Genomic DNA, 13,353 nt, shown 5'->3' on the forward strand with positions numbered 1-13,353 from the left:
AATGAAAGGTTCTCAAAACTGATGACTGAGATGCAACATTCAAGTCTGCAGGTCATGGATTTGAGTTTGTTGGTGTCTTTCTTGAAGCACTCAGCCAAAAATGTTCAACTGGAGGAATGGCATTCACTGGAGGAATGGTGTTATCTTAATGTAGCTAGAGAGAAGCAAGCCATTATGACACAGGGGTCCCTTCTGGAAGAGGCATCTTTCAAAATGGACAGCAGACCCAGAGAGGATGCTCAGATGGGAATGTTTCTCCTTTTGGAAGCACTGAGGTCATAAAATATGATAAACATGCTCCTCCTTTCCCCCCACTAGCCTCTTAGTCTACCTTTCCCACACAGAGAAGAGAGAAAGGAAAAAAGAAAAGGAGAACAGAAACAGTAGGGAAGTGCAGCACTGTGTTTAGAAAAAACAAAGAAGCTCCCCTCCCACCACCACCCCAGTCTTCAGTTCTCCCGAAGACACAGAGTTTCCAAATAAACAACAAAAAGAAAACCCTCATGACTGGTTCTCCTCTTCCATCTCAAGTTCCTGAGCACACTCCTCAGAGCATGCCGAAACATGGATCTCTAAGTAAACGGATATTTAATGACAATTTCTAAGCATCCAAAATCCCTGCAAGAGACCAAAGCTACCCATTTTAATATTATTTATCTCCAAAATATGCATTGCCTCATTATCATCATCAATTGGATATTTTCCCAAAGGAAAAAAATTAATTGCCCACCAGAAATGTTTTGAAATGTTTACATGTGTTTCTTTGTATAAGCACAAAAGTAAGCGTGTGGGAGCCTGTTTATAAGTCAGCAAAGTGTTAGTAAACTCTGGTTTGACACTGATAAGGTTCATATGAAAGTCAGCACTGAAACTGTTGCCTAAATAATAAACAGGATCTCTTGGCCTATGCTCTTTCAAGCATGCTTCATTAGATTAAAATATATATATTTTATATATATTTATATATTATATATAATTATAATATATATTATATTTATATATTTATATATATATGCAGAAAAATGCAAAATGTACAGGAACATAGCTGAGTTATTACTGTGTTCGGTGAAATCTTAAGAGAGAAGCAGCTTTCAATGAAGTCCAGGGTTTCACAGGGTGGGCTCTCAGTTGGGTCAACCACAGGCAACTTATGGAAGCTCAGCCTTCCTCTGTTGGCAAAACAGTGATAACACTGTCTCTCCTCTAGGGTTCCTGGCAGGATTAAATGACACAAGTCTTGAAAGGCGTCTAGAACAGTCCTGGCATCAAGTAAGCCCTCAACAGATGGTTTAACCATAACTGCTAATCAAAGGGAGCTTGAGTTTTCTCAAAAGAAAGATCAGTTATCTTGCTGCTTGGTAAGTCTTTCTGCAGCCACACCTCACCAAGAGGAGGCTTGCAGTTTGGTGCTCAGAAGGGAAGAGTAGGATGCAGAAGGACCCAGACTGTTCCTCATGATGTGGGGTGTAGTTCCGGATTTGCCACCAACCGCTGGATGGTCTTAGGCAGGTCACTGCAAATCACCTGGTTCTCAGCTTTCTCATCCCAAAGTCAGGAAGGCTGATTCTATTTTATTTTATTTTTTTAAATTTAATTATGATAGTCACAGAGAGAGAGAGAGAGAGAGAGAGAGAGAGGGGCAGAGACACAGGCAGAGGGAGAAGCAGGCTCCATGCACCGGGAGCCCGACGTGGGATTCGATCCCGGGTCTCCAGGATCGCGCCCCGGGCCAAAGGCAGGCGCCAAACCGCTGCGCCACCCAGGGATCCCGGCTGATTCTATTTTAGATGGCATCTGCTCTTCACATGATATGCCACCAAGACCTGATGCAGAAAAGCAATACATTTGGAGCACTGTTCTGGCTGTCACAGAGTGGGGAGATGAAGAGTTGCAGGTAGGATCCCCCTTTCTACCTTTATTCCACACCTTTCTACTATGAGTGGTGCCTCCTAAGCTGGTGCTTCGCAGATGCCCTGTCTGTCTCCCACCGTGGTTCCCAAGACGGCACTTTCCTACATCAGAAGATCAATAAGCGTGGATATCTCATCAACTGGATTCTAGTATCTGCATGGGAGGGTCCCGTGCTCCTTCTCTGCTATGCTTGGTCCAAGGTCACGGCTGCAAGTAGCTCTTTGATCATCAATAAATACCCAAGGAGAACTGATACTGGGCTAAACACAGAAGGAACAATAATAAAAATAACAAACCTGGTCTCTGACCTCTGAGATGCTCAGATGGGAATGTTTGGTCTCTGACCTCACAGAGGATTATTCTAGAAGGGAGCATAGGAGAAAATGGTGTTAGTCTGGCAAGGTTGAGTTTGGACCAGGCTCTTCTACCGCGCTTATGAATGCAACTGCTTCAGGCAACGTTCTTGACCTCTGAGTGTCTGCTTTACCTATGTAATGGAAATAACAACCCACTTTATACATCATTATGAGCCTGGATCAAATAACTTACTGAAAGTGTCTAGCACAGAGTCGGCAACCTGTTGCCACTCAAACAATGCAAGTCCCTTTTCCTCAGTAGTTGAGTGAGAAGAGTGTGGGGGCGCTGCCAGCTTGAGCTTTTATTTGTCCCCAAATTTTAACAATGCCTGTCTACATTTGGGACTGCCCTGCCCTGACCCAATTTTAGAAGAAATGCTGCTCTGCCCAATTCTGTTCATGGTGGCACATTAATTATAGGGCTCCTGAGTGAAAGGCTCACACAAACTGTCATTGCCTCTGGACCAGACACTAACAAATGCACCGTGGATCACTGCTCCGAGAGAGCCGTTCTTCTAGCCTTTTCCTCCACGTGGAGCTTGGATGGAGCCAGGTCTTCTCTAGCCTCAGAGGCTGCTCTGCGCAGCTTCAGGAAAGACAAAGGGCTGGATGTGGTCCCAACGCAGCCGGCGCATTAGGCAGCCACTCAACAAGCTGACGCTCTCCGCGGGCTCTTGGGCTCCCGGGTCACAGGCCAAACAAAAGAGGCAAGATAACACTACCCTCCAATGGGCAGCCAGCACCGGGGAGGGGAGGCCATTAGTCACTCACTTCATTGTTACAGCCATACGGAAGGAAAGCATGTGGTTCTCTTCTTTAAGGACAACAATTCTTAAAGAAAGAAAGGAACCTGGCACTCTTGGAACTGCCAGTGTGTGACGCTGCTCCCTGGTAGGGTTTGTTTGTGCAAGAAAGGCTGAACTGGATTACACCTTGCCAGGAACATATGCATTTGATAGAGGCTCCTGTCTAAATCTCTTCGTAATCAGTGCAGACACACCCTTATAAATTTCTCTTGCTCCCTGGGAAGGCATCAAAAAATGGCTTTGCGTTCCAAAGAGCCAAACTTGATTAAAAACAACAACCACAAAAAAGACTCTTTTTCTGTCCCATCCCAAATGTGTTAAGGTAGGATGGCAGAAATTTGGGGAGGGTGCGAAGGGAGCTCTTAAACCTCACAACAGTATCCCTTTTGGCTCAACGTAATCGTTTGTTCCTGGTCCTCTGCAAATCCCACACTATTGAACTTTCTCTGCCCTTCCATGTAGGTTTTGTCCACACTTAACCATAGTGGAACTCCTTAGGCTTGTGTCTATTTTTCCCATTAGTGGAGAGCTCCAGAAGAGAATGCATTATATGCCTGTTTGTTCCCATTTTTTCCCCAATACTCCAGCAAGAGGCACTGCAAAGACCCGGGGCTCAATAATGTGATCTGAGTCCCTAACACCTGGAAGAGCACTCCACTGTTATGTCTTATAAGGTAAGATTTGCTTCAATTTGTTGAGCATCTACAGGCTAGATGGCTTCCATACATTGTATCCAGTCCTAATTCTATTCCCATTTCCTAGATGAAGAAATGGAGGTTCACTCTTGACCTTTGAAAGGAGCAGGTTCCCAGATGATTTGACACATGGTAGCCCTGTCTCTTGTATGCATATCTCTACCTTCTGAGCCACACAGGCAGTCCTCATCTACAGGGTCATCACCCACTGGTGGCTCAAATTCTTTTGTGAGCTACATCCCTAGGAATTGTTGCTTAAGTTTATGTTTAAACAGTTATGCTGTTAAGGTTTAAAGATTAAAAAAAAGTGTAGCAGATTTCTGGTTAGTTGCTAATGACCTATTTGTACCCATTTGCATTTCCATCTGCTCTATAAGGGAGAAAGGGGTGGCGATGTGGTCTGCTTTGGGGGCAGGAGATCCCATCACTCTCCACCCTCTCCTGTGCCAGAGGGAGCCACTCGTGCTGATACCCTGTTCCTGCTTGTGGCAACACGTCTACGGAAGGCTCTACATTCCAGAAAATTTGGAGCATGAAGTTTTTAGGAATCTGGGCTTCATCACAGGTTGTGATTGTCCTCCGTTCTGTGGTGGGGTGGGACTGAGAACCCTATCCTGTACTTGCATCTCGGGAGACTTCAGACCATCACCTACCTAAAATGGTTTTAGTTAAAAAGTTGCTTATCACTCAGCCCCATTAGTACCCACCCCCTTCATTCCATGTTACAAAGAATAATACAGAATAACTACTTTATTCTTTACGGGGAGTATTTTAATGTACCTTTTCATATCTCCTGGGTAAGTTTATTCTCAAAATTGCCCTAGAAAGTAGACTGAGAATCCAATGATTGTCCCATTTTATGGATGATAGAATCTGAGCTATGGGCTTGCTCAAAGTGTCTTTATAGTGTTGTAAGCCCAGATTGCTATATTGTTTCTATGTTCTAAGGATGCAGCAGTCAGGTAGGTATGGCAGGTACATACCAGTTTAGGCAGTGCACACTATTAAATGAATGAGCCACAGTGAAGGAGAGGCCTTGGGCCAGAAGGGAGGTGTACAATTCTACCGTGAGATGGGCATCTAGCTAGGGAAGGTGACCTGTGGCACAGGAATGAAAAGCGAGGAGGGAGTGAGCCCTAAAAGGGAGCCAGGGTGCTGCTCCCCTGAGACAGAAAGAGAGGGTGACAGGCTATCCCTAAGGCCCATATAAGGCCATGCTCCAGTTGTTGGACTTGACAGTGACCTTGTTTAGCTTTGGAGCCAGAAAAGTTAGGATGCAAATCACTACAGAGCCATTTGAGTAGAATCTTGGACAATACACTTTGCTGAATCTCCACTTCCTCATCCATACAGTGAGAACACGATTTAGATTGGACACCGGATGTAAGCACCTAGCCAAGTACTTAGCACATAATCAATAGTCAATAATCAGCAGCCAATCTCATCCTATAAGACAGGAATGTGCAGTGGCAGTGGCCTGGTTCTTTTGGCTATAAAATCCATTCTAGCCGGTAGCTCTCAACTCTCCTATATCCCCAAGATACCCAAAGAATATTATGTAACCCAAGGGAAGCTGCTCACACGAGTAAAGATTAATGGGAAGGGTCCCCCTTCAGCTATATGTTAGAATCTCCTGGGGACTTTACATGGAAACAGTCCCCCTGCTAATTCTGATACACAACTCACCCTCCCGCATACCTTGGGAATCACTGATAAGCTATTAAACTGGCTTATTAGAGCATGCCACAGCAAAAGTATCTTTAAATTCTGTCTCCAGCCTAAAATAATTTTTAAAAGGGAAAATATCATTCACAATCAATGTGTACTCCTCCCTCTGCCCCCCCAAACAGCAGAAGGAAGATAATTCACAGTTACTCTCAAGGTTCTAATCATAACCCATCTCCCTTATAACCATGGTGGTTAAGAATGTGCCTGCTATTTTAAGTCCATAATTATTTTTTAATAGTACTATCATTTCTTTCCATTAAGTCTGTGTCAGTGAACTAGAGGTTGGCCAAGAAGAGTGAAAATACATGTAGTCAAAAGTTGACTGATAATAGAAGTATGCCTTTTTTCTTAATCTCTGATACCAAAATGAAAGGGATAAGAGAAACCAGGAAACACAACAAATGACAACTATTAATTTCGTGGTAGTGCGATTTGCATAGTAATGCAGGAAATGTGCTGCTGATTATTGCATTTGCTCTATCATTAGAACCCTGAGAAATGTTCTGAACTTGACTGCATACTCCACCGGTTTAACACTTTTTTGATAACGAAGCCATCTTCATGATATGAATTATCCCATCGGCCCAAACTGGCAACCCTCATTCAGGAGATTTCCTTTTGTCTAAAGCAGTATTCTTTTTTCCCTCTAACTATGCATTTGAAAAAATATATAGAAGTCACATTCCGTGTATTTTGAAACACCTGTTTTCCCCATTTGCATCACATTTCATGCAGGTAGTGGGCTCAGTTCACCTCAGCCACTGAGAACCTCCTTTTCAGGAATTATACCACCCAAGTCCCTCCTCAGATCCTACCTAGGAATATTCAACCAATAGGCTTCTAACCCATGGAGAATTCCATAAAGAGAAGCCTGGCATGCAACTGAGAAGTCAGAGAGCATAGTTGCAGGGGGCAGGAGGGAAGAAGAAATATCAAAGAAAGGGACAAAAAAAATTGGAAATACAAAATTCTACTTCAATTTAGTGTAACTTTTTGGTTAATTATGTACTTTTTCTACTTTTGCTCTACTGTTTTCTTAGTTAGTTGGTCTACCCAGAATTCAAGGACCGCTCCCTACAACTATTCATCTTTGTATCTTTCAGGTCCTGTCTTCCAATTTAATGGGACCCTACTGTCAGGGGCCAGTTCAAATCCCAAACCCTCCAGGAAGCTGCCCTTAATGAAAGACTCACTCTCTCAACTACTCACTGACTCAGCTACTCAGTCAGTTTCACCTATTTAATACCATCCAGAACATCTACTCTCATCATTTTCATTTCTCATGTAATAGCTTCCTAAATATTTTATTTTCATTTAACAAATGGTTACAGAAAATAGTGTAGACATGGGCAGTACAGGAGTAATTGAAACAGATAGGCATTCCACCATCATGAAGTCTCGCGCTTGGTTTATAGAGGAGTAACATCAAGTGCACACTCAGTTGTTGGCAAACGTGGAGGGCGTGAGAGTGACACTGAGTGGATGAGGGGTGAAAGGGAATAATAGGGCAATTAGCCCTCAGGGAACAAGTGCCTGAATAAATGTGAACTGGGAAGCAAGTATCATGTCAGAGGTGGCTCTGTTGCATCTCTCTTCCCATCCTTCTCTACCTTCTTATCGTGGAATCCACAGAGTGGACGCTCTCGTATTTAGTATGTGTTCTCTATCGTGGCTCCCAGAGGGAAGCCAACTATTTCATTTAGTGCTTAACACAAGACAGGAGTGATTAACTGCCAGACCAGGAGGAAAACGGAGCGCTGGACACTTTGAAGGATGAATGCCAATGTACATCGATCTCCACTACAATGCCTCCCCTAGAAGCTTCCACAGGCAGTGTTGAACACATGAGATTTTTGTCTTAGTGGCTTCTGTTTCTGAGCTGATCATCCAAGTGAGACGCTCTTCTCTGGGCAAGCCTCCGGAGGGCCAGGTGTTTTGGTCATTCCCTCCTTCAAGATCTAAGAATGCTTCTCCTTAGCTATTAGCTAAAATTTCCCAGGATCCCAACAGCCTGAAGATTTGGATGGGTCACAACAACAGTTAGAACAAACCTGGACACTACCAGGAGTCCATGAGGAGAAGACTTGGTATCCCAGTGGTCTCTGGATACTGGAGTCTGGGTGGATTGTTTTGCAAGAGAAGAGCTGGGGAGTTATTGGGCTGAGCTCCAAGTTCCCCTCCTCTCCCCTCCTTCCTTTCCACAAAGAGCTTCTTTCAATAAGAGGAATTCTCACAATCTAACTTTGCTGGAATACTTTCTTCACTTGATGCAGGTCCAGGGCATTTCCCCCGAGGACCTCTGGTCATGTCAAGAGGTGGCTCAGAGTTGGTGAAAAGAGATCGGGGTTTAGTGGTGAGATACTCATTTCATTACATGTTTTTCATTCAACCAGCTGGGGTCTTATCTTCTCTTTAACTTCATTGTGCTTCAGTGTTGGCAACAAAGGAGCAGAATGTGTGAGCCACATGCAAATCTCACACAAGCCTAGGATTCTAAACCCAGACTAAACTCCTTACAAAATCTATTTTTGTCTTTGGGTAAGTAGCACATCCTATGGCCATGACTGTATCAGAGAGTCGTGTGAGTTCATGATCCTGACCCGAGTAGTCCTGCCCTGGGGCTCTGAGCCAATGAGGGGACAATCTGGAGGCACTTCAGAGACAGAAACTCTCAGAGGATCCTCTAGCACTATCTAATTTTAACACCTTACCCGTAAGATGAGAGGTTCGAAGAGCAGTTCTGCCACTTACAGAAATGAAAGTCAAAATGGATCTATCCCTAATATTGTAAAATCTCTTTTGAATACAATCCCAAAGACAAAGTTCAACCTTGAACAGAAATCAAGACTTAAACATGAGCTCAGCAAAACAGCATGGAAATAAATCAATCATCTACGCTGCATGTTTCAGTAAATATGCCAACAATAATAAAAATGTAGGTGTGGTCTTCAAAAGCCAGTGCTTCTTATATTGAATTCCCTGTAGCCCCTTTGAATTGAATTGAATAACAAAATAAAACAGTTTGTATATTTATGGGATTCTTTCCTTCAGAAACTTTTTCGACTTGAGTAAAATGCATCCCATATGGATGTTAGCTAAACTGCATTTCCATAAGGCAGATATTTTCCTTTAACACCATTTTTCGGTTAATGGATGTTAAGGGACAGCTTTCCAAGCTCTCTCCTCCGCCTCCCTCAGAGAAGACATTCTAAGAGGGGGAAAAAAAAAAAACAAAAAAACAAAAAAACAAAAAAAAAAAAACTAGAACAAAATACTTCATCACTATTTATAAACAACTGAAAAGTCCATCCAATTGCTTCCAGCACCTCAAATTCAAATGAACTGTTCCCAGGGCTTTTCATTCTCTGATGTTTAGTCCTGAGAGTTAGAGATCAAGAGAGACCCTTCATAAGGTGGTGGACACTGAAGGAGGTTGAACATACACACACACACACACACACATTCTTTGATGATATCACTTACAGAAACAATTCTTTTAAAAGGAAACAAAACAGCTCTCAACTGTCTCAACTGTTTTTTCTGTCTCCCGGCCCTACCTGTGAAAGGATTGTAAACTATGCTCAGATTCATTCCACATATATTTACTGGGCATGTACCACATGCCAGGCCCACCCCAGGGCCCTGAGGAGGCAGTATCGAAGATGGTTCCATTTGATAGCTGTCAATCTAGGAGGGGACTGGGAGAGGTACTCCAGCTCCAGATCCCCTGGAGAGCTAATCTGAGCTTCAGGGTAAGTGGGGCCAGCAGAGCAGACCGGAGAGGAGTGGTACCTTTCCCAACTGCAGCTCCAGTGGGGAAGGGGTCTGGCCAAGAAAAGGCTGGAGAGCCAGGAAGGCCAGACCCCCAGGGCCTTGCAAGCATGCACAGGAATTTGGGTTTCATCCTGAAGGGAGTAGGGAGCTCCCCTGAAAGGTTGTAATTGTGTAGTGACAAGGTGCCTTCCGGGCTTTTAGCAGGGGAGTGATAGGGTCAAGGTTGTGTTTTTTCAAAATCATCTGAGCTGCAGTTCAGAGACACTGAGAGGGGAGCAGCCCCAGAGGCTGGAAGCGCCTTCAGCAAGGCATTTTTGCTCAAATTCTCAGTGCAGAAGCTCCTAGTTGTCCTGCAATGCCTGCTTCCTCATCATGTGGCATCACTGGTTTTCCAGAAAGCAAGTGGGTCATGTGATAGGGTGCCCTCAAAATGGCACAGTCCTCAGACAGAAACCATAGTGGGTTCAGCTGATGTCTTCGGACCCCTGACTATCGCAGGCAATCCTTGGCCACCCAGAAAGTCCTGTGAGTCATTGGTCATCGAGCAGCTTGCAAGAAGTTGCTTTAAAATTTTTAGGTTCCATTTCCTTATCTGTTGCAACTGTGAAATATTTGTCTTTTAAATAAAACTGAGTACAAATAATATTTGGAAACGGTAGGAATTTCATAGCATGCAGCGAGACACCCAGATCTGTACCTCTCTCCACTGTGAGGGACCCCCCAATCCTGAGACGCTTTACTATAAAGGCCTGTAAAAATAATAATTAGTCATCAGATTTCTTCTTGATCACTAGGACAGAAGATAGAGTGCCAGTTAGGAATATTATGGAAACATCCCAGAAACGTGGGTTAGATGCACAAAAAGAAAAGCATTTCTGAAGGTCTCAAACCTGTTCTTAATCCTGAAAGTATCAAATTGAACACTGGCCTCCATATATCAAACTGGGATAAGAGATCCGTGAAACTCTTCAGATGTGGATTTTTTTTTATTTTTATTTTTAACTTCCAAAGGTTAGATGTGAGAATAACATGATGATAACCTCTTTATCTATCAGGACAGCACAATCCAGGCTAAGGATGAAACGATGCTTACATTGATTAAGAGAAACTAACCAGCCTACGCATTTGCCTTAAAAGTTCCCAGATAACCTGAGATGTGACAAGAAACAGAGACCATAAAGTGGAGTGCCCCAAAGAGAGAATACAGCCAAACCAGCTTTGCTCTGTCTGACAGAGAAATTCTCTTTCATGCTACACAGCAAAGGAGCTCAATCTATTCTTTCTAATTCTGTCTGGTTTACCAAAAATGAATTTCAGATAGGGTTCTCAGATCCTTTTCTCTTGCATATTTCTCTAAAGGTTTAAAACCTTGCACAAACAGACTGTACCAGAATAGAGTCTCACTTCTTTTAAAAGCCAAGGATAAATAATAAAGAATGATCTGAGATAATCAGAGGCCTTTGTAGCTTCCATGGGCCCTCGTGCTATATCTCTGTTTAGAATATTGAATATTTTTAAATGCATGTTTGATCTTAACACCCAGAAGAAATAGTTTTCTATTTAACTTTATAAAATTAAAAGGCTTATTTTACCTCAAGTAAACCTGGAGTGGTTCATCTGTGCAGAAAATAATTGGTAGTTGGGCCACAGGGACATCTCACCTTTCTGTGAGTATCTCAGATTGCCTGTTTGGGAGACTCATGTAGATTCTTCCAGAGTGGTTCTGATAGATCCTGAGACATACTCTGAAGTCAACTGATGAGCATAGAAGTTGGTAGCATTCAGGACTTTTGATTTTTAAAATAATATCTGGCACCAACCAACCACCCAACATACTACTCTGTCGTAGAGAACACCTGTCATTCTGTGGTCTTCCAGAGTCCAGCGACCTTTCTTTTGTTGACACTATTATAGTTTGCCTTTGGGAAATTACTTCCTACAATCAGCCCACGTGGTTCAGGGGAGCCAACTCTAGCTGTGCATCTGGAGGAGGCCACTGACTCAAGCCTGCCAATGAGAGAATCACATTCTCCTGGCACAGTGATTGGCTTGGGGATAAGTGATTTTGCAGTCAGAGCTACTAAGAGTCAATGGCTTTTGCTGAGAGACACTTAGTCCCTCCTACTCCTACTTGACTTGAATCCAGACCAAAGTGAGGCTTGACTGGGCCATCATTCTACCTTAAGGGGAGAATCTGCTGAGAATGGAACTCACATTATACTAAAGACACAGGTGACAAAGAGAGAGAAAGAAACTGGGTCTTAGGGACAACATTTGAGTTCCCGGAGCAGATTTCATGTGAATTGACGTATTCCTGTACTTTCCAGTCATGTATACCCATCATTTTCCTTTCCATGCGCAAGCCAATCTGAGACAGATTTTGCTCCATTTGCAACGAAAGGAGTCCTAATTAGTACAACTGTATATAGTAGGAGGAACTGATAATAACACAACTTTGGGCAAGATGACATTGGAAATGATTGAAAACAACTCAGCCACGCAGCCAAGTGGGGCTTATTCTCTTGCTAATACCATCTTACTGTGGCAGACCCTCTTTTGGTATCTACAGTACTCCTGAACAGATGAAACTTCTAATATTTTTAAAAAGTACTAATCTTAAGATAAAATATTAAACCCATAAAGTGAGATAAAAATGGAGGTTTGGGCTTAAGGAAACAGAATGAGGACAGTAACAATTTATTATGGAACTAGTTTTATGGAATAGACACTATTTAAAATCACATTCCTATGAAGTTTCAAGTCCAATAATGGTGGAGTAGCTTGTATTGCATCTACTCTGGACAAAATATAAAAAGCAACTATTTGAAGATGCTAGAGGGTAACTCTCATCAGACAGAACTGGGAGAGATTCAGTCCTTGAAAGATGGAGGTGCACTGGGTGAGAGCTATGCTTAGATGACTTTTTCCTTGATGGAACTCTCTAGTCCACAGAGCACTGAGTGGCCAAAGCTCAAGCAGAAAACCACAAACTTGCTGGCTTGAGGTGTTCAAAAATGGAATTTTGAGCCACCAGAGCATCTGAAAATTGAGAAAGCATTCATGGAGAGCCCTACATAAGCATATATTATTTCCCCACATCTGTGGATGACCTCTGAACTACAGATGGATAGAGATATTTCAAGGATTAGTAGAGAGAAACAGCTAGAATCCTGAAAAGGCTGAACAGAGATTTCAGCTGCTGACCACAGCAGGGTAGAGAGAGTGTTGAGCTTGGACCCTGACAAGTTATACAGTCTTGGCAAATACCTCAGAGTTTTCACTGAAATCCAAGAAAGGCCATCCGTAGGAATAAAGACTACATCCTAGAATGATAGATTTACCCTTAGACAAAGGGCAAGACCAAAACAGACCCTTCTTAAAAAGTATACAACCAAGCCTCCACAAGTTCAAGATGATTACCCAGTAACTCCTTACAAGAATAAAACTCCACTCTTCTGAGGAAAATAACAAAATCTTGGGTCTCTATGATATATCATTCACAATATTCAGGCTACAATACCAACAAAACGAGGCAAAACTCAATGTGAAAAGAAATAGGAAAATATGACCCATACTTAGAAGTCAAAGTAGTCATTGAAACTGATCCCAATTTGACACAAATGTTGGAATTATTAGATGAAAGACTTAAAGCATCTAGTAAAAATATGTTTAAGGACTTTAAAAATATACAGTCTTGTAAAAATATGGGGAAACTCAGCAGAGAAATGAGTAAATGAAAATCTGGAATCTAAAATACAATATATTAAATGAAAATACAAAAAAAATGCTAAAGAAAGCTCTCTAAGCTAACAACAACAACAAAAAAGACAATAGATAGAAACTTGGAACTGCAAGATGAAATGAAGAATATCAGAAATGGCAAATATGAACTAAAATATATGAATTCATATTACTATTATAGAGGTTTGAAATAATCAATCTCAATAGAGTTTTAAAAAGTTCACAAAGATGGAAGACAATGAAAAAAGCTAACAAATTCAGAAGTCAGAAAAAAATACAACATAAAAATAACTGGTGCCCCATAATAGAGAATATAAAGGAAGATAAAGATGCATTTAGATA

Source organism: Vulpes vulpes, chromosome 15 (genome assembly GCF_048418805.1).
Source record: "Vulpes vulpes isolate BD-2025 chromosome 15, VulVul3, whole genome shotgun sequence".
Lineage (NCBI taxonomy): Eukaryota > Metazoa > Chordata > Mammalia > Carnivora > Canidae > Vulpes > Vulpes vulpes.